At 41.6% G+C, this 19,230-nt stretch overlaps 1 protein-coding gene across 3 annotated transcripts in view; it reads right to left on the bottom strand.

Moving 5' to 3' along the window:
- KCNJ6 (potassium channel, inwardly rectifying subfamily J, member 6) overlaps positions 1-19,230 on the bottom strand; it is a 170,019-nt gene that overhangs the window by 66,101 nt on the left and 84,688 nt on the right. Inside the window, exon 1 of one of the 3 annotated variants that reach the window (XM_014938286.1) lies at positions 16,648-16,666. The exons of the other annotated variants lie outside the window; for them this stretch is intronic. The gene's annotated coding sequence lies outside the window, so the exon portion shown is untranslated. Of the gene's footprint in view, positions 1-16,647; positions 16,667-19,230 lie in introns of those variants that run through there. 3 annotated transcript variants of the gene reach the window in all.

Raw genomic sequence — 19,230 nt, 5'->3', positions numbered from 1 at the left:
CAGACAGGTTGTGTGTCTGGATTTGTTTTTTATTTCTTTTCTCTAGGCTTTTCAGTGTCAATAGCTTTTCTCTCTAAAATACAAGAGGAATACAATTGACTTCCAAGTTGGACTGGGATGGACCTGAATGTAAAAGCCAATTTGGATGTTCTGTTTTCTTTTCTCCTTGTCATTTTTCTTTGCATTTTTATAGCTCTTTCTGTTTTTCAGAGCTTTGTAACACAGATTTTGCTTACAAAAATGGTGGAAATTAATACCGGCTTAATGTCTTGTGTTCTCATAGTCTTTTTTGAATTGTGCACTGTGCTCACATGTTTTAAAAGTTGTTAAGGTGTCAGTCAGGCTAATATAATTTATCAGTACTAGTACCCTGAACACTTCAAGTCATCAGATGTTAAACTCTTCTCAAATATGCTAAATAATCCAATAACTATTGAGCTTCATACTTGTGGGTAGAAAAGCAGAGCTTTAAAGGAGTCTTAAATCTCTGGGTTGTAGACAGTGTTAAGCATGGAGGAAAAATGAGTAACAGCCAATGAGAAATCAGGGAAGCCACAATGGAGATGTTGGTCTGCCTTTTCAAATACAGTTTACTATCCAGGTTCTGTCTAAACAGTGTCTTTCAGCATTCAGTACCTAGTATTAAAATAATTATTCATGCCAAGGTAGTTGTTAAGACTATCAATATTACCTCTTCTTTCTATTGTGGAATCTGTCAGCCTGTTACAGCATTTCAGATGAGGCAGTTGGCAGCTTTATGTAGAGCACTAGCCTAGTGTTCACACACACTATAAATCTAGTCACCTCCTACCAGTTGTGCTCTTCTAAGCTATTCTTTTCAGTAAAAAAACCTAAAAAAATTATCCCTTCCCTCATACAAACTCTGTCTTCTTCTTTTTCACCCTAAATAATATTTTTTAGATTGAGCTCTCCCTGCAAAAACTCCAGTAGTAAGGATGCTCTTTGGACTGAAGTTAAACAGGATGTTGTACTCAAGCGGATGTGCAATGGTCCCTTGCAGACTGGGGTGGGTACCAGGGGAGAAGAAGAGATCTGAAAGCAAAACTGCCAGGAATCAAAAACCTGAAAATCTCACTGAAGAAGTGGAGAGCTGAAACACATGGATTTTTGAGTTTGTTGAGATTGCATTCTGTAGTAAACTGTTCAATGCAATGGAGAGCTTGTGACATATTTTGCAGTTGTGAAGCTTACTGTATAGAAAGAGGGGATTTAGGAAAACTCAAATAACTGTCTTCAAAGAAGCTGCTAAGAAGGGAAACACGTGTCTTATGCCACGCGGAGGGTAAGAGTTCAGCTGCTTTGTCTTTGGACAGAGAGCACATTAAAAATTGCACTTGGCTGTGTAGCTGCTACTGGGACATTGTCTGGGAAGAGTGGCATCTGTCAAGAGCAGCGTTTTTGGGGGCAAAAGAGGACATCTTGTGATCTGAAAATTTTCACCCTAAACTGAAGGTTCAGTCAAGAGTTACTGATTTTTTCTTATATCTCTGATGTTTCCTCCCTCTCAGATAGCATTTTACATTTTTTGAGCTTTGTCTCAGGTGACCCTAAAGAAATAAAAACTTTCCTATTGGGAAATTAAGGAGTTAAATGTTTTCACATTGCTACAGTTTTATTAACTATGACTATTTATACTTCAATTTCATATTACTACTTTTTTCCAGAATTTTTCTTAAAATTTAGTGTTTTCAAGCACATCCAGTGCTCTTCTGTTACAACTTCCAGCACTGCCAGACCTAGTTAGTTTTGTATGGCTGCAAACACATTCACTGCAGAAGACAGAATGTGAGCTGCAATTTTCATGGCAATGGTAAGATTATTTTTGGGAATAAATGTATGGTTTTGTTGTTAAACTAAAACATCATCCTACCATTTTGTATTCATTTCTTTCATTGCTTGAATTGGAGAGAAGTACCTGGAGAAGGAGGCAGCCCAATTACAGTTTCTCTTGTCTGAGGAAAATGCAGAGCTTCTTCCACCTAGAAAATTGAGCTTTAGTGTGAATTTAATTATCACACTCTGCTCCCAGGAGGATTCTGTCTGCAGAACAGCAGGGCAGGCCCCCTTTTTTAATTTAATTTATCTTATTTTAAACCAAGAGTCTTTACGCTCCCTGGCCTGAACATTTGAAAGTTAAAACTGCATCACTGAGAAGGACAGTCTGAAGGTTGTGTGCAGGTACTTACATTTCAGGTAGAGTATTTTTGTTTGGTCTCCCTGTTTTCTACTCTGTCCTTCCAAGGGCTCTCATATAAACAGTTTCATTAGAATGGATTATACACATGGCCTATTGCTTTCTGCTTGTTTATTCACGTACTGCTCTGGCTGAGTGTCTCCTGTCTTCTCTAGTGGCTGGATGGTAGAAAAGCCCCGGAACCCTATCTGTGATAAACCCCGACCTGTAATCCATGTTTTCAATGTTTCTTTTCTAGTTTTCGGAATAAAATTATTATGTTGGAGCTTTTTGGGGCTCTTTGCCTGCTTGTGGATCTTCTTACAGCTGATAAGGAAAGCCCCAAGTGGAAAATATATGCAGTGGAGCAAGAGATGGTATGTCATATGAGATGCTTTTTATTCAGGAAGGAGTTAGAGTTCTTCCAAAACTATGTCAGAAAGAGAGCAGATGATAATTTCTAGAGCCGAATTTGATGATTTTTCCCTCATTTTCTACTCACAAACATCCCATGATTTCTTGGCATTCATGCTGGAAAGCATTTGATAAAAATTTCTGGTACTTTCTTCCCTTTCCACTTTGCCTCGATGAACTGGACCTAGAGAGTTTACTGCAAATATTCAATATGTTGCATTTGAAATCTGGGTTCAATTCTTCAGCTGGGACTAGTCACATAAATCCCATGACATTGCTGGCATTCCCTGGTTGGATGGGTTGGAGAACACATGGAAACTCTGAATTTGTCACTGGGGCTGTCAGAGCAGCTGAGAGCCCCGAGCTTGTACACTCATGCAGTGCAGTGGCAGTGCCCTGCTGCATGGGGACACCAGCCAGGCTCCTGAGTGAGCTGTTGGCATACTAGTTCAGTGCTGTGCCTGAACTCCTAGCCCAGGGAGGCCACCTCCTGCTGATGGAAATGTTGCCTTACACCCACACCTCTCCAGCTGCGTGGCACTCTGTGCCTGAGCATCCCCTGAGGGTGCAAGGGAGCACAGGTCTCCAACGGGGCTAATCTGTCTCTGGCCTTGGAGCTGCCTGAAAGGTAGTCTGTTGGCATGGATATGCCTGTGAGAAGTCAGAAGGAGAAAGGCAAAGAGGGATTTTTGTTAAAAAGCTTTGCTTCCGAGCATTGGCATTGTTCTGAGAGAACAGGGTTATTGCAAGATGCTCATGCTACTGCAGGGTTAGCCTTCCTCTTGTTGTGTTTGCCATTTTGTTATGAAGGATGAGGTCTCATCCTCTAGGAAGGGTTTTGAGAATGCTCTCTCACAGCTGTGGAGGGCTAGTACAGCTCACCCAGTACAGCTTTTCTGGCAGGGATATTAAAGTCACTTGACACTTAGTGAAGGCCTTTCTGAGAAGTGTCTGCTGAGTCTTTTTATTTAAAGAATTATTTCCCTTTCTCTTAACATACTTTCACTTCAGGATGCTGTTTAGAAAAAACCCTCACTTACTAAAATGATACCAGAAGCTAATGCTTACAGGCTATTAAAAGGAACAACAAACCATCCATTAACTGGTGGCAACCAGTGATTAAGAAAAGCTTGTACAACTCACTTTCAAGTGGATTATTCAGTGCTCAGTCATACTTTGCTGCATTTCTGTGCTTTCTAATCTTGGGAAGATATAATGTGTTGAATAAATAACATCAAAGATTTTTGTTACAAGTTCTACAGGACCAAATGAAGGGTTCTGTGCATTAGCTTTGTGAACAGTAGAACCCAAATATGTTCTGTAGACCTGCATTCACATCTGCACTGCTTACCTACCCAAACTATGGGCTGAATATTGCAGGTGAAATCTAACAAGTGAATTCGAAGCTTAATTCAAACAATATTAACTTTTGGTTGCAGAATTTTATCAAAGCATCTAAACAATGGATTCTTTCCTAGCATATAAAAAAATGGAAACATAGAGGGATATAAATCAGAAAGACAGAAGAAATTAAGTTTATTTTCTCTGTTACTGCAGAGAACTGTTTGTTCATTTTTTTCCCTTCAGGTAATGATCTAGCAAACAATAAAGTCCACTCTGTTCTGAATACTGGACAAACACCAACATCATTTTCCGCTTTGATTAAGTTTAAAAGGAAAAAGCCATTACATTTAGGTTTTTGAACCTTTAGGTTACCTCTGCAATCATGACAGAGAAGAAACTCGCCTTTTGTATTGAGATTCTCATATAATGCATGATTCCAGAAGGTGAAAACACCCATAGTGTTCAAATACCCATAGGGAGTACAGTGAAAATAACTTTTCAGGAGTATTTTGCCTGCTTTCACTGCCTGCTCAGGCTCCCAGCCTGGACTGAGTCATAGAAACCTGAATATATCCCTGCCTGATGTCCCCAACTAGACTTTACTTTCCATTCATTCTGTAACATGCATTAGGTGGATGATTGTGAAATTAGTAGAGATGCTTCATAAAGTTTTGGTCCTAAGCATGGCTGGCTTGCATCTGAAATAAGAAGTGCTTAATAGGTATCCAGCCACTGCCAAAATGTATCCTTAAATTTTAGCATAAACTCATTATAAAAACACGGTAACAGGACTTTCAAATTCCTAATCTACAAAAGTGAGATTAAATGCTTTTAATCATATCTTGGTTTTGCTACCCAGTTGCCTACAAAATCCAGGAAGCTGCCTTTGTAGTATATTTCACGATGCATTGGAACTTGGCAGGCAGGTGTAATTCACTTAGGACTGCTATCAACATACACATTTAAAATAAGCTGATTGCTTTCAAAGCTGAAAATTAACAGGTTTAACAAAGCCAGAAGCCACACATTCCATGGAAACCAAAAGTACCTGAATCAACTGATATCTGAAGTCAAATGCACATTTCTTCATTTTGATTGTCCCTTGCCAGTAATTGCCTGAACAACTGAAGTTATACCTGCTGTCTTTGGAAGCCTGTAAATTAGGTACAATAGACAAGGTTTAATAAACAAGGCAAAACACCCCAAATAACCTCCAAGAGCTCAAGAATTTAAAAAAAAAAAAAAAAGTTTTAATACTGAAATGGTTGAAGCTTTTCTTTCATCTCTGTGTCTGTCCTCCCAACATGGAAATGATTTCCTGATCATGACTATAGTATTAGTAGGGCTTGTAACTGTTCATCTGCCACCTGCCAACACATGAATCACTAAATGTGTTGCTTTTCCTGATCGCAGGAACACAGTCCTGCAATCCACCGCTGCACATGGAATTCACTACAGTTGAAGTAGGAGTTATGTGCCTTGCTCTAATTAGTTATGGGTTAAGCACTCTTCCATGGTGGGTCAGAAAGACTCCAACAATCATTTGGCTTTCCCAGACACTGCTTTCATTTCAGATTTCCCCAAGAGAAGTAGTCTAGATCTAGATGTATTGGATATATTGTATGAAATCTCAATGTGCAAGATGCGTACTTTTGTGCACCTTTGCAAACCTAAACTTCAACCTATGGCTGTTTAAAGACTTGCAGGTAAAGCTGGCCAGGGAATAATTTCTGTTTCATGACAGCTTCTGCAGTTTTTGTGACAGCTTATGAGGTTGTGAAGTTTTTCTTCTGCCCTGAAGGAAAACCAAATCCTTAAGAATATTTTTTGTAAAATGGATCTGTGGAAAACATCCTTTTTTGTCTTGGCAGGATCAGATTTTTCAACCTGTCTTCCCTTCTGCAGTCCCTCTGACCTGACGGCCCAGTTCAAAGCCTTCCCAGTGCTGTTTTTCCTGAAACTGGACCCACCTTTCTAAGCATTATGCATTTCAAAGAAAAAAGGTCTTCAAGACAATTTTTTGTCAGAACAATTCCAACAGGTTTGACTTCCTGGGGTGCCTGGTCCCTGCTCCCTCATCAAGCTATTTGTGGAAACAATGTAAGATCTAGGGACCTGATGGGCTGTAGGACTTTCCTCTGAATCTCCTCATTTACTTGGACCCATTTACTTGGACCCTGAAGCCTCCATAGGAAATACAGGGTAGTATAAAGATTTTGTGCAAACTGTGTAGAAAGCACTGAAGTTTCACACATCAATGGTGAAGTAGCCTGGACTCTGGGAGTCTAATGAGAATTCTGAGAAGTGAGGAGGAGCGCGCTTGATTGAGAGAAGTGCAAAATGTTTCCACAGCTTTACTTTTCCTATGCCTTCCCTATCTTGTAATTAATCAAGCTGTTACTATCATCAAGCTGTTTTATCTTTTCACGTGAGAAGTGGCATATTGTACCATAGTTTTGAGAAATAGCCAGGGTCTATATGAGACGGAGCACCGCCTGGAACACTGTCTTCCATCCAGGAACTGCCAGCTGTTGTGCCCTACATCAAGACTAAACTAACCAGTAGGGAGCAAGGGACTGAAGGAAGACATTTTCTGGGACGAGCAGGCTAATCAGTCAGAGAGTTGAGGTTTTCTGGGTTACCTCTGATATGAGAAGGCACTAATGTGACTATTAAGCACTGAGCAGCCTTTGATCTGTGAGTCACTCATTCAGTATTCTTGGCCCAATGAGGGCACATCTGCTCCTCTTTGATCCACAGGGAAGACTCTGGTCTGATGATCTGCTTTCCCCAGGGGTGCGTGACTGGTTGCAATCTGTTAAGTGGACACAAGATAGTTGCCTTAGCAAAGACTGGGAACTTTGTAAAATCCTGGAAGTTTATTGATAACAGATGTGTTTGTCATTCTAATTTGTGATCGAGGCTGCCCAGACAACTGTGGTGTGTGCAGCACATTAGGCATGATCTAAAGCAGAAAATTTGTGCTCTTGGATGACACTGAAGTACAGATCAGTCTCTTTTTGTTCTAGCTGGGGCAATACCACTCCCTCTGTCACATCTGCTTTTTCAATCCATTCAGTCCAGGATCTGCTGGCACCTGTCACCTAATCCCTGATGAAAACATTCAGATGTGTTGACCTGTTCTCCCTTGGTGGATAACCAAATGGGCATGATCCCATCCTGCCTTCTTCATCTCTCCTAGTCCTGTTCATCTTTTCTCTCCCCAAAATAGCCCCTTTTGTTTGCTCCAAGGGTAAATATATCAGTTGTGCTAAATAAAACCTATCCAAATTTGTTCTGTTTGGTCCTACCCTTGTGTGAAGAGGGGATGAATTAAGGGTTGTTTATACCCAGAAATAAACCAGAAGTATTTACTGATTTTTATTGCTTGTACTGCAATGACTCAATGTATTAGGACAAAATGCTATTTAGAGTAATGAAAGGAATGGATACTTCAGTGACAGCATTGATTTTGATCTAACACAGACTAATATCTAATGCTGGCACAATGCAAATCACAGCCAAATGAGATTTTCTCTCGCTGCGACAGAAAATTATTAAAAAGCAGTACTCAGTAAATACATTAACATATGGTGATATGACTGTGATTCTGTCTGCACTCCACAGAGCTCATGAAGAATATGTTAAACTCTCCCTTCCCCCAGTTCCTTAAGCAGACATTTCCTACTTAGAGAAGAGCAAGTAAATAAAGACCAGAGCTCCTGTTTCTAACTTTCATGTTCAATGCCAAGTTGACTACAGTTGCCCAAGGCCAAAACTGGATCTATCTTTCACTTTTAGCCTGGAGAAGAGAAGGCTCTATGAGACTTTATTGCAGCCTTTCAATATATAGAGAGGCTTATAGGAAAGATGGAGAGAGACTTTATACCAAGGTCTGTATCAATGTAACAAGACACAATTGTTCTAAAGTAAAAGGGAGTAGATTTATACTGGACATAAGGAAGAATTTTTTTTACAGTGGGGGTGGTGAGGCAGTGGAACAGGTTACCCAGAGAAGTTGTGGATGCCCCATCATTAGAAGTGTTCAAGGTTAGGGTGGCTTTGAGCAACCTGGAGACATGTCCCTGTCCATGGCAGGGGGTTTGGACTAGATGATCTTTGAAGGTCCCTTTCAACTGAAACTATTCTATGATTTCTTTTCCTTCTTTTTGGTGCTGCTTGGCAACATGTTACTTAGCCAAATCTCACTAGCCCGTGGTTACCAGTGTGTTTGCAAAACTAAATAAAGATCCTCCAAGGGTCCATATGAAAGATTGACTAAAGGTTATTTCAGTTCACTCCCACATTTGTATATGTAACTCATGAGTTGCTGAGATCCAAGGCGTGTATTCTGTAATTCATGGAAGGGATTAAAAAGACATAATGTTACCAGGAGAGCAGTAACCATATAACTGGTATAGTCCTGACTCTGGAATTCCAGTCTCATACTCCAGGTATAAATAATAGAATAATTTGGGTTGGAAGGGACATTTAATGGTCATCTAGTCCAATCTAACTTTCATGTTCAATGCCAAGTTGACTACAGTTGCCCAAGGCCAAAACTGGATCTATCTTTCACTTTTAGCCTGGAGAAGAGAAGGCTCTATGAGACTTTATTGCAGCCTTTCAATATATAGAGAGGCTTATAGGAAAGATGGAGAGAGACTTTATACCAAGGTCTGTATCAATGTAACAAGACACAATTGTTCTAAAGTAAAAGGGAGTAGATTTATACTGGACATAAGGAAGAATTTTTTTTACAGTGGGGGTGGTGAGGCAGTGGAACAGGTTACCCAGAGAAGTTGTGGATGCCCCATCATTAGAAGTGTTCAAGGTTAGGGTGGCTTTGAGCAACCTGGAGACATGTCCCTGTCCATGGCAGGGGGTTTGGACTAGATGATCTTTGAAGGTCCCTTTCAACTGAAACTATTCTATGATTTCTTTTCCTTCTTTTTGGTGCTGCTTGGCAACATGTTACTTAGCCAAATCTCACTAGCCCGTGGTTACCAGTGTGTTTGCAAAACTAAATAAAGATCCTCCAAGGGTCCATATGAAAGATTGACTAAAGGTTATTTCAGTTCACTCCCACATTTGTATATGTAACTCATGAGTTGCTGAGATCCAAGGCGTGTATTCTGTAATTCATGGAAGGGATTAAAAAGACATAATGTTACCAGGAGAGCAGTAACCATATAACTGGTATAGTCCTGACTCTGGAATTCCAGTCTCATACTCCAGGTATAAATAATAGAATAATTTGGGTTGGAAGGGACATTTAATGGTCATCTAGTCCAAACTCCTGCAATGAGCAGGGACATCTTCAACTAGATCAGGTTGCTCAGACCCCCATCCAATCTGACCTTGAATGCCTCAGGGATGGGGCATCTACCGGCTCTCTGGGCCTGTGTTTCACCACCCATATTGTAAAAAATGCCTTCCTTATATCTAGTCTAAATGTTCCCTCTTTTGTTTTAAAACTATTACCCCTTTTCATATTGCAACAGGCCCTGCTAAAAAGTTTGTCCCCATTTTTCCTGTAGTCCCTCTTTAAGTACTGAAAGGCCACAATAAGATCTCCTGGAACCTTGTCTTCTCGAGGCTGAACAACCCCAACTCCCTCAGCCTGTATTCACAGGAGAGGTGCTCCAGCTGTCTGATCATTTTTGTGGCCCTCCTCTGGACTTGCTCCAACAGGTCCATGTCTTTCCTGTGCTGAGGACACCAAAACTGGACACAGTATTCCTGGTGGGGTCTCACCAGAGTGGAGTAGAAGGGCAGAATCACCTCCCTTGACCTGCTGGCCACACTTCTGTTGATGCAGCCCAGGATATGGTTGGCTTTCTAGGCTGTGAGCACACACTGCCAGGTCATGTCCAGCTTTTCATCCACTGGTACCCCAAGTCCTTCTCTGCAGAGCTGCTCTCAATCCCTTCATCCCACAGCCTGTATTGATATGGGGGGTTACAACGACCCAGGTGCAGGACCTTGCACTTGTTGAACCTCATGAGGTTCACATGGGCTCACTTCTTGAGCTTGCCTAGGTCCCTCTTGATAGCAAATAAGTCTCATAAAGGAGATTTCTTTTCTGATAGAGAGCGTGTATAGCAATGAGGGAGTTGGTGAAAGAGATTTTTCAATTTTTGGCTTCTCTAGTGAGAAATAGGTATCATTTTGAACAGTAGTGTTTTCTGGAATCTGAATAAGCACATGTGTGGTTGTTTTCTAGAGGATGGTGGGAGAAAGTGGAGGGGCTGAAACACTCAGTGACTTTTATTTACATTCACCCAAGGCTCAAAAATTTCCTGGGTTTAAGGTTATTAATGTAAAATTTCAAATTTCTGGTGGACTCAAGTTCTGATCTGTATAATCCCTGTCATCATATGTAACAGTCATTCAGGCTCTTAATAACAGGTTTGCAGAAACACACAAGAAAAAAAGGCCCCAAAGAAAGTAGGACAATGCAAGAAAACTATTTTGAGAGTCAGGAGAGTAAAGAAATAAAGTAGATGCTTTTTTGATTCTCCAATCTCCAGTCTTAGGGCTTCCTAAAGGAAACACAAATTAGATAAAGGTGCTGCTTCATTTGTAGAAAAAACAGGCTCCATTTTAATCTACTGGGGTTTCCAACAGACTCCTCAGCTTTTAAAAAAACCTTTTCAAAAACACAAATGAACTTCTATCATGCTATGTTGCAAGACAGATATTTTCAAGTTTTGGGTTTCCAGCCATTGTGTACTTTCTAGAGGCAATCTTTTTTCTGCATACTGGTAGTTCATTGCACAGCTGGAGCACCTTTGGCAAATGAAAGGGTTATAATGACTCTGCTGGAGTTGTGCATTTCCTTTGTGTCTGTAACCACTGGCACAAAACAGCTCTTAGCTGCTCTTTCCTGCTGCATGAGGATTTGCAAACTGCTAGGGGACAGGGAACCCCAGATAGACAGCTGACTGTGAGGACAACTGATGTGAGAAGAGGCACCACACTCCTGCAGCTGGGAGCTCCCTTAGGAGAAATGGTTGTAAGTGTCTAATCGCAGGGGGTTTGGACTAGATGATCTTTGAAGGTCCCTTTCAACTGAAACTATTCTATGATTTCTTTTCCTTCTTTTTGGTGCTGCTTGGCAACATGTTACTTAGCCAAATCTCACTAGCCCGTGGTTACCAGTGTGTTTGCAAAACTAAATAAAGATCCTCCAAGGGTCCATATGAAAGATTGACTAAAGGTTATTTCAGTTCACTCCCACATTTGTATATGTAATTCATGAGTTGCTGAGATCCAAGGCGTGTATTCTGTAATTCATGGAAGGGATTAAAAAGACATAATGTTACCAGGAGAGCAGTAACCATATAACTGGTATAGTCCTGACTCTGGAATTCCAGTCTCATACTCCAGGTATAAATAATAGAATAATTTGGGTTGGAAGGGACATTTAATGGTCATCTAGTCCAAACTCCTGCAATGAGCAGGGACATCTTCAACTAGATCAGGTTGCTCAGACCCCCATCCAATCTGACCTTGAATGCCTCAGGGATGGGGCATCTACCGGCTCTCTGGGCCTGTGTTTCACCACCCATATTGTAAAAAATGCCTTCCTTATATCTAGTCTAAACGTACCCTCTTTTGTTTTAAAACTATTACCCCTTTTCATATTGCAACAGGCCCTGCTAAAAAGTTTGTCCCCATTTTTCCTGTAGTCCCTCTTTAAGTACTGAAAGGCCACAATAAGATCTCCTGGAACCTTGTCTTCTCGAGGCTGAACAACCCCAACTCCCTCAGCCTGTATTCACAGGAGAGGTGCTCCAGCTGTCTGATCATTTTTGTGGCCCTCCTCTGGACTTGCTCCAACAGGTCCATGTCTTTCCTGTGCTGAGGACACCAAAACTGGACACAGTATTCCTGGTGGGGTCTCACCAGAGTGGAGTAGAAGGGCAGAATCACCTCCCTTGACCTGCTGGCCACACTTCTGTTGATGCAGCCCAGGATATGGTTGGCTTTCTAGGCTGTGAGCACACACTGCCAGGTCATGTCCAGCTTTTCATCCACTGGTACCCCAAGTCCTTCTCTGCAGAGCTGCTCTCAATCCCTTCATCCCACAGCCTGTATTGATATGGGGGGTTACAACGACCCAGGTGCAGGACCTTGCACTTGTTGAACCTCATGAGGTTCACATGGGCTCACTTCTTGAGCTTGCCTAGGTCCCTCTTGATAGCAAATAAGTCTCATAAAGGAGATTTCTTTTCTGATAGAGAGCGTGTATAGCAATGAGGGAGTTGGTGAAAGAGATTTTTCAATTTTTGGCTTCTCTAGTGAGAAATAGGTATCATTTTGAACAGTAGTGTTTTCTGGAATCTGAATAAGCACATGTGTGGTTGTTTTCTAGAGGATGGTGGGAGAAAGTGGAGGGGCTGAAACACTCAGTGACTTTTATTTACATTCACCCAAGGCTCAAAAATTTCCTGGGTTTAAGGTTATTAATGTAAAATTTCAAATTTCTGGTGGACTCAAGTTCTGATCTGTATAATCCCTGTCATCATATGTAACAGTCATTCAGGCTCTTAATAACAGGTTTGCAGAAACACACAAGAAAAAAAGGCCCCAAAGAAAGTAGGACAATGCAAGAAAACTATTTTGAGAGTCAGGAGAGTAAAGAAATAAAGTAGATGCTTTTTTGATTCTCCAATCTCCAGTCTTAGGGCTTCCTAAAGGAAACACAAATTAGATAAAGGTGCTGCTTCATTTGTAGAAAAAACAGGCTCCATTTTAATCTACTGGGGTTTCCAACAGACTCCTCAGCTTTTAAAAAAACCTTTTCAAAAACACAAATGAACTTCTATCATGCTATGTTGCAAGACAGATATTTTCAAGTTTTGGGTTTCCAGCCATTGTGTACTTTCTAGAGGCAATCTTTTTTCTGCATACTGGTAGTTCATTGCACAGCTGGAGCACCTTTGGCAAATGAAAGGGTTATAATGACTCTGCTGGAGTTGTGCATTTCCTTTGTGTCTGTAACCACTGGCACAAAACAGCTCTTAGCTGCTCTTTCCTGCTGCATGAGGATTTGCAAACTGCTAGGGGACAGGGAACCCCAGATAGACAGCTGACTGTGAGGACAACTGATGTGAGAAGAGGCACCACACTCCTGCAGCTGGGAGCTCCCTTAGGAGAAATGGTTGTAAGTGTCTAATCGCAGGTCCTTTACTTCCACACATTGACTTTGCTGAGAGTAAACTCATGGTGGTCCTTGTTGCTGAAGATGCATATGGGGTACCACCACCTGAAGGAGTGTTAGTGGTGCCCTGTCCTGCTGCTGAGGCCAAGAGGGCCACTGCCATGGTGTGAGACCTACCTGGCGACCGGTGCACTCCATAGCCTGGGGGGTACCAACTGAATCAGCTGGCAAGTGTGGCTTCCCCTTGTGCAGACCTATGGTATGCACTGCATTAAAGGCTTAGAGCACAGTGCAATGAACACAAAGCCCCACATTGTCATGAAAGTGTGACAGTAATACACCAACCTTTCAACCATTGGGCCTAAGTTAATGATGGAGTAAGATATAAGTAACCCCCTCCTGGTGCGAAAGTATGTATTAAGGTGAGGCAAACATGCATCAGTCTGTCATTCTTAAAGGGGCTGTGCTGAGAAAATGAAACGGCATCAGGGATGAATCTCTGGATGGTAGGTACTGTCTTCACTAGAGCCTTGTTAATTTATGTTAGCTAGAGGTCTCATGCAAGGTGTGTTGCTAAGAGTACTGTGGGAAGAAGAAAATCAGATTTCAAGTGAGGAGAGAGGTCCATGTTTTTAATTTAAATGATAAACTGCGTATGCTTTTACTAAACCTATTTTTTTCTGATTCTTAAAAGTTGGCTAGATCAGAATTCCTTGTGGCCCATCAGCATAACAGCCTCAAATAAAGCTGGGGAAAAAGTTTATGGTCATGATAGAAAGTGAGAGAATAAAATGATGGTTCATTAGGGCCCAATCAGAGCTATTTCCATTGAATATCAATTGACACTGGGACCAAAAACTTGCCAAAATGCCCTCCTCTTTCCCACTGAAGTGTGTGCAAGTTCCTGCACTGTCGGATTTTCTGTTTTGCAGTATGCTGCTGAGCTGAAAGATAATTTTTATCACAATTTAAAAAATAGACATCCAATAGGATAATTGACTCCTTTTAGGTACTATGTGGTATGGACCTTTGTTTGCCTTTCCAAATCTATCAGCATCAGTTTTAGATATTGCATGGATTAGAACAAATATATATATAGAGATTTTTTTTCCCGTTGATAAAGGAGGATAAACCAAGATTTCCCTGCAAAAGTGGTATTTTGAGTGTCCTAAGGGCAACATGACAAGGAAATCACCTTGTCTTCAAATAAGATGACAAAACAATTCAGTTCATGGCATGAACAAGGTTTCTAGCAAAACCAAATGTGGCACTCATTTGTAATTCAGCACCTGCCAGATGCTATCATGAAATATGCACTTTGTTTAATTGAGAAAGGGTGTTGCATTGTTTGAAGAAGTAGCTCAATTTTGTTGGAAGCTAGTCTGTGCTTTGGAAATGGACAAGAAGAACCTGCTTTTTATCACAAATGATGAGATCCTTATGTACCTCACCTCGACAAAAGATATACCATCTGTATGCCAGAAGAAACTCCCTTGAAATCTTTTCATAGTTTGCTCAAATTTTTTATGTCTTGGTGGTGCAAAAACGGAAAAGAAAATTCAGGTAAAATTCACATCTTGTGTGATGATAGCCTCCAGGTATTAGGCACTGACATTATGATACTCCAGAGCACAACAGATCCAAAGCGTCTTGAATGCAGTTTCTTTAATTTCAGCAAGGATGGTTACAAAGAGTATGTCTCCAGAGGTGAAAGATAGCTATGGCTAGGTACCTCTTTGGGGTGCAATCTGAATGTTGTTTTCTTGGTGATTATCAGGGGAATTTTGAATTGTGGTAAACGGTGACTCCCTCACCAGCTGTTCTGAGCCTTCCTTGATGAGGTGCTGACTCAGCTTCTTGTTGCTGCCTGATGTCCTGACTTCTGTAATATGCTTCTGATCCATCTCTTTGCCTCGGGCCCAGGCTGCACCTCACAGTTCTCACAATGGAAGTCACCTGTCACAGACTACATGCATTCATGCTTAGCTCGTTTGCCACTGAATGCTACCTCCTTCTCCAGCTGCACAAGTCTGCAGGCAGCAGATGCCTACAAGCAAAATGCTTTCTGAACAGGTAGCCATGTCAGCAGTTGCAAACCAAGACTTTCTCTCAATGGATCTACCTAGTGCAGGTACACCTCTCATGGCTTTTAGTTGCTTTACACAAGTGGAGAGAGGGCTGTGGGCTCTTACAAACAAGGTTTGGGTTCTGTGGCCTGTAGGGGCCACAGCAGCACTTAGTGGGTGAGAGAGGAAAGGCTTCTCTGCCCTAGTTGTGTTGCGTTATATGGGGCTGTCATGCTGTATTGCGTGGTGTGGCAGTGAGAAGTGAAATCCTCTTCCATAAGCCAGTGCCTGAATACCTTTCTGGCTTTTGTTGCTCTTGTTTTTCTCCTTGGGCCTGCTGTCTGACCTGACGTGCAGCCTTCCCTTTGACATGGAGTCAAAACTGCTCATTGAATAACACAACTCTATCCTTTGCTTGCTGGCTGCCTGCTCGCCTTCCCCCCACCTCTTCTCCTATGGAAGATATATTCTTCTCTTCCGTTGTGCCCAGATCTGCATGTGTACTCTTTGATTGCCAAAACTTTCCTGCATTCAACGGTTTGATCAGTTCCCAGATGTTTATTTGCATGTATATGTACGTCCCAGCACTCCTCCCCCAACTTTTGTAAAAACATACAAATATTTGAAACAGAAAACCATGAATGTAATTTCCCCACTTTTGTTACTTTTATGAAGTATTTCAAATATTGCAATGTGGGGGGAAAAAACCAAAAACCAGCAGAACCCATACTAAGATGTAGCCTTATTACTTGTGCATTAATAGAAAAGGACTGCACTATTTCTAATTTTGAAAGGAGTTTAGTGTTACATTCTTTCGGCATATGGAGGGTTTGTTTGATACCGACTTCATTAGGATTCTCTTGGGATCTATTCCACATCCTGCCCATTTGTTTCCTTAGACAGATAATGTACATGATCCCTCTCTCTCCCCCTGGAAATGCCTCATTGCCCTCTGTCTGAACTGCTTTACAAGGACGGTTGTAGGGAGTGTGTGGTAAAGATGACAAAGCCTGTGGTGCATGCCAAGCAGGGGATGGTTTCTGTAGGGGAAAACACAGTCTGCAGACACCCTGCCTCCAAGTCTGACATCAGAGGCAGCTTTTCCCCTTATCTCCCAGCACTTACAAATATGCTGTTAGGCATATCTTTTGCGTGAAGTGCTGGGTTTGAAAGCTGAGACAGGTGCAAGGAAGGATGAGATGCATGGGCAATTTAGGAGCTATGGTACACGTGGGTACAAAAAGAAAACATTCAGCAAAAGAGCTGGCTTTCTATTCTGGGGTTTTGTTGACTTTTTTGTGTCTCCTTCATTCTACTCTGATGTGTTTCTTCTTTGTTCTTAACACTGGCAACTTTCTTTGGGGCTTGCACAGAAATCAGAATCAGAAACAGGAAGAAGTTATGGGACTGGCAAGGCTGGGAGTAATAAAGGAAACCTAAGCAAGAAAGGAGTGACTTACTTTTAACAGGGCAGGAAAATGTTCCTGAAGTTACTCTCACATAGGAGGTAAGGTGACTCCACGTTGCCTGTGGAAGGTAATTATATCTTCTAATAGATCAACTCACATAACTGGGGTCAAAAACAAGCAAACAAACATGCCTTTAGGCAGAAAGGTTTCTTTTTAATTTGGAAATGGAGTATGGGATGAATGCATTAGCAAAATAATAGCCCCTCTACAGGGATAACTGGGTGAAATATTCTTGCAAGTGCTATAGACAACTTTTTGTCTCTTCTGGCCTTAAAAGCAATAGAGAAAGCAGGAAAAAAAAATCCACCTTCCATCACAGAAGGGTCTGTATTCCTTGCTGATGTGAAGGTATGGATTTATTGAGAAGGGTACGCACTGCAGAGCTGTAGCATGACCTCCACAGCACATGTGCTTTCAGGCTGGTGGAGTTGCACAAGAAGATCCCCCTCTCTTTTCTCTTTACCTAACTGGGGCTGCCTGCAGCCCCTGCCAGTGCCTGAATGATGCAGATCTGTAAAATCACACAATTGTCTTGCTTTTCTGTAGCCATTTTTTGTTTGTTTTGCTTTTTTGAGGATTGTTGGGGAGTTTTCTTTAGTGGAAGGAGGTGGGTGTCTCTGAAATAGTTTTAATTATGTGTTGTGAGTCACACGAAGCCTTTTAACTCTGTTCTTTTCTTTGTTGTCCTTTTTACCAGTCCTCAGTCATCTGCTTAAAGTGCTATGGTGCAAGTAAGATCCTGCATGAGTCTGTAAGATATAAGAAACCAGCCTGTGAAAATTGTCTTATGGGGAAAGAGGAGAAGGATGGGGTGACTTCTGCAGGCTCTTCATGTGTTATGGCTTTTGTTTTCAGCAAAAGAGCTACAGTTGTTCAAGCCTTAGTTTAGACCTATTCCTTCACCATATACTTGATCAAGAAGGAGATGTCTACACTTTGGTGTAGTTTTACCATGTCATCTTTCTTGTGTGAATTGCTGGCCAGCTGATGATACATGGCATCCTCCTCAAGATTCCTGTAATATACTTGATATGAAGATAAAGCATGCTGGCTGAAGAACCAGGATGTGCAAAGCAGTCATAGTCAAATGCATGCTAACTGGGTTTGGAATATGATTTCAGACTCTCCATGTCTACAGTGCAGAAATACATGTATCATAAGTATATCTTTGCCTTTTTGCTTTTCTTGACCACTGTTTTTCTGGATCTTGTCTAAGTATGGATACCACAGCTATTATGTCTAATCAGGCTTGATCAATGGGCTGAGGCCAATTGTATGAGCAAGGCCAAGTGCTGGGTCCTGCACTTGGGTCACAACAACCCCATGCAACTATAGGCTTGGGGAAGAGTGCCTGGAGAGCTGCCCAGTGGAAAAGGACCTGGGGATGTTGGTCAACAGCCAGCTGAATATGAGCTGGCAGTGTGTCCAGGTGGCCAAGAAGGCCAATGGCATTCTGGCTTGTATCAGAAATTGTGTGGCCAGCAAGATTAGGGAAGTGATCGTCCCCCTGTACTCAGCACTGTTGAGGCTGCACCTCAAATACTGTGTTCAGTTCTGGGCTCATCGTGACAAGAAAGACATTGAAATGTTGGATCATGTCCAAAGAAGGTCAATAAAGCTGCTGAAGGGTCTAGAGAGCAAGTCTTATGAGCAGCAGCTTAAGGAACTGGGGTTCTTTACTCTTTGCAACTAACTGAAAGGAGGTTGTAGTGAGGTGGACGTTAATCTCTTTTTCCAGGTACCAAGTATTAGGAGAAGAGGAAATGGCTTTAAGTTGCACCAGGGGGGGTTTAGATGGGACATTAAGAAAAAATTCTGCACTGAAAGGGTTGTCAAGAGTTGGAATAGACCTCTCATATTCTGGAAATATGAGACTTGTAGATGTGGCACTTAGGGACATGGTTTAGTGGTGGACTTGGCAGTGCTAGGTTTACAGTTGGACTGGATGATCTTACGGGTCTTTTCAATCTAAATAATTCTATGATTCTTTGATTAGAGCTCAGTGTCAACAGGTCATTTGTATGGTCAAAGGAGAGAGTTCAGCACCATCTGGGGATAATTTGGCCCACATATGCCTGGATAATATTTCAATGTGCTGTTTCCTTTCCTTTGTCTATGAGAGATGGCCATGCTTCTAATGCATCCCTGTTTGGTAGGCACCTAAAACTATGTCTAAAACAGGTCTAAGAGCTCTGGTTTTAAATCTGTACTACATGAGTAGAGTGATGTCCCTTCCTTCCACTCTGTCCAATTCCTTGTTGAATTCAGCAGGGGTTGACATGGATGCAGGGGCCAACATGAACAGAATGAGTTGCAGGGTCACCACCCAAATTATTCTTGGTATAGAGAGGGAAAAGATATTAAGAGGGAGGAGGCAAGAGGATGCAAAAAATACATAGTTTTAGTGTAATGTAACCCATTATTTTAGAATATAATTGAACCATTAATTGGACCTGGGTGTTAACTGAGAGAAGGATATTCTTTAGTAGTATAAAGTCATTATCTACTGCCATTTCTCTTTTTGCTGCCATTCTTTCAAGCCTAGCTCAATTATCTGTTATTCCACACAGTCTA

The sequence above is a fragment of the Calidris pugnax genome, unplaced genomic scaffold (genome assembly GCF_001431845.1).
Source record: "Calidris pugnax isolate Ruff unplaced genomic scaffold, ASM143184v1 scaffold25, whole genome shotgun sequence".
Taxonomy (NCBI): Eukaryota; Metazoa; Chordata; class Aves; order Charadriiformes; family Scolopacidae; genus Calidris; species Calidris pugnax.
Note: the sequence above shows the minus strand (reverse complement) of the source record. Positions and strands in the feature narration are given on the sequence as shown.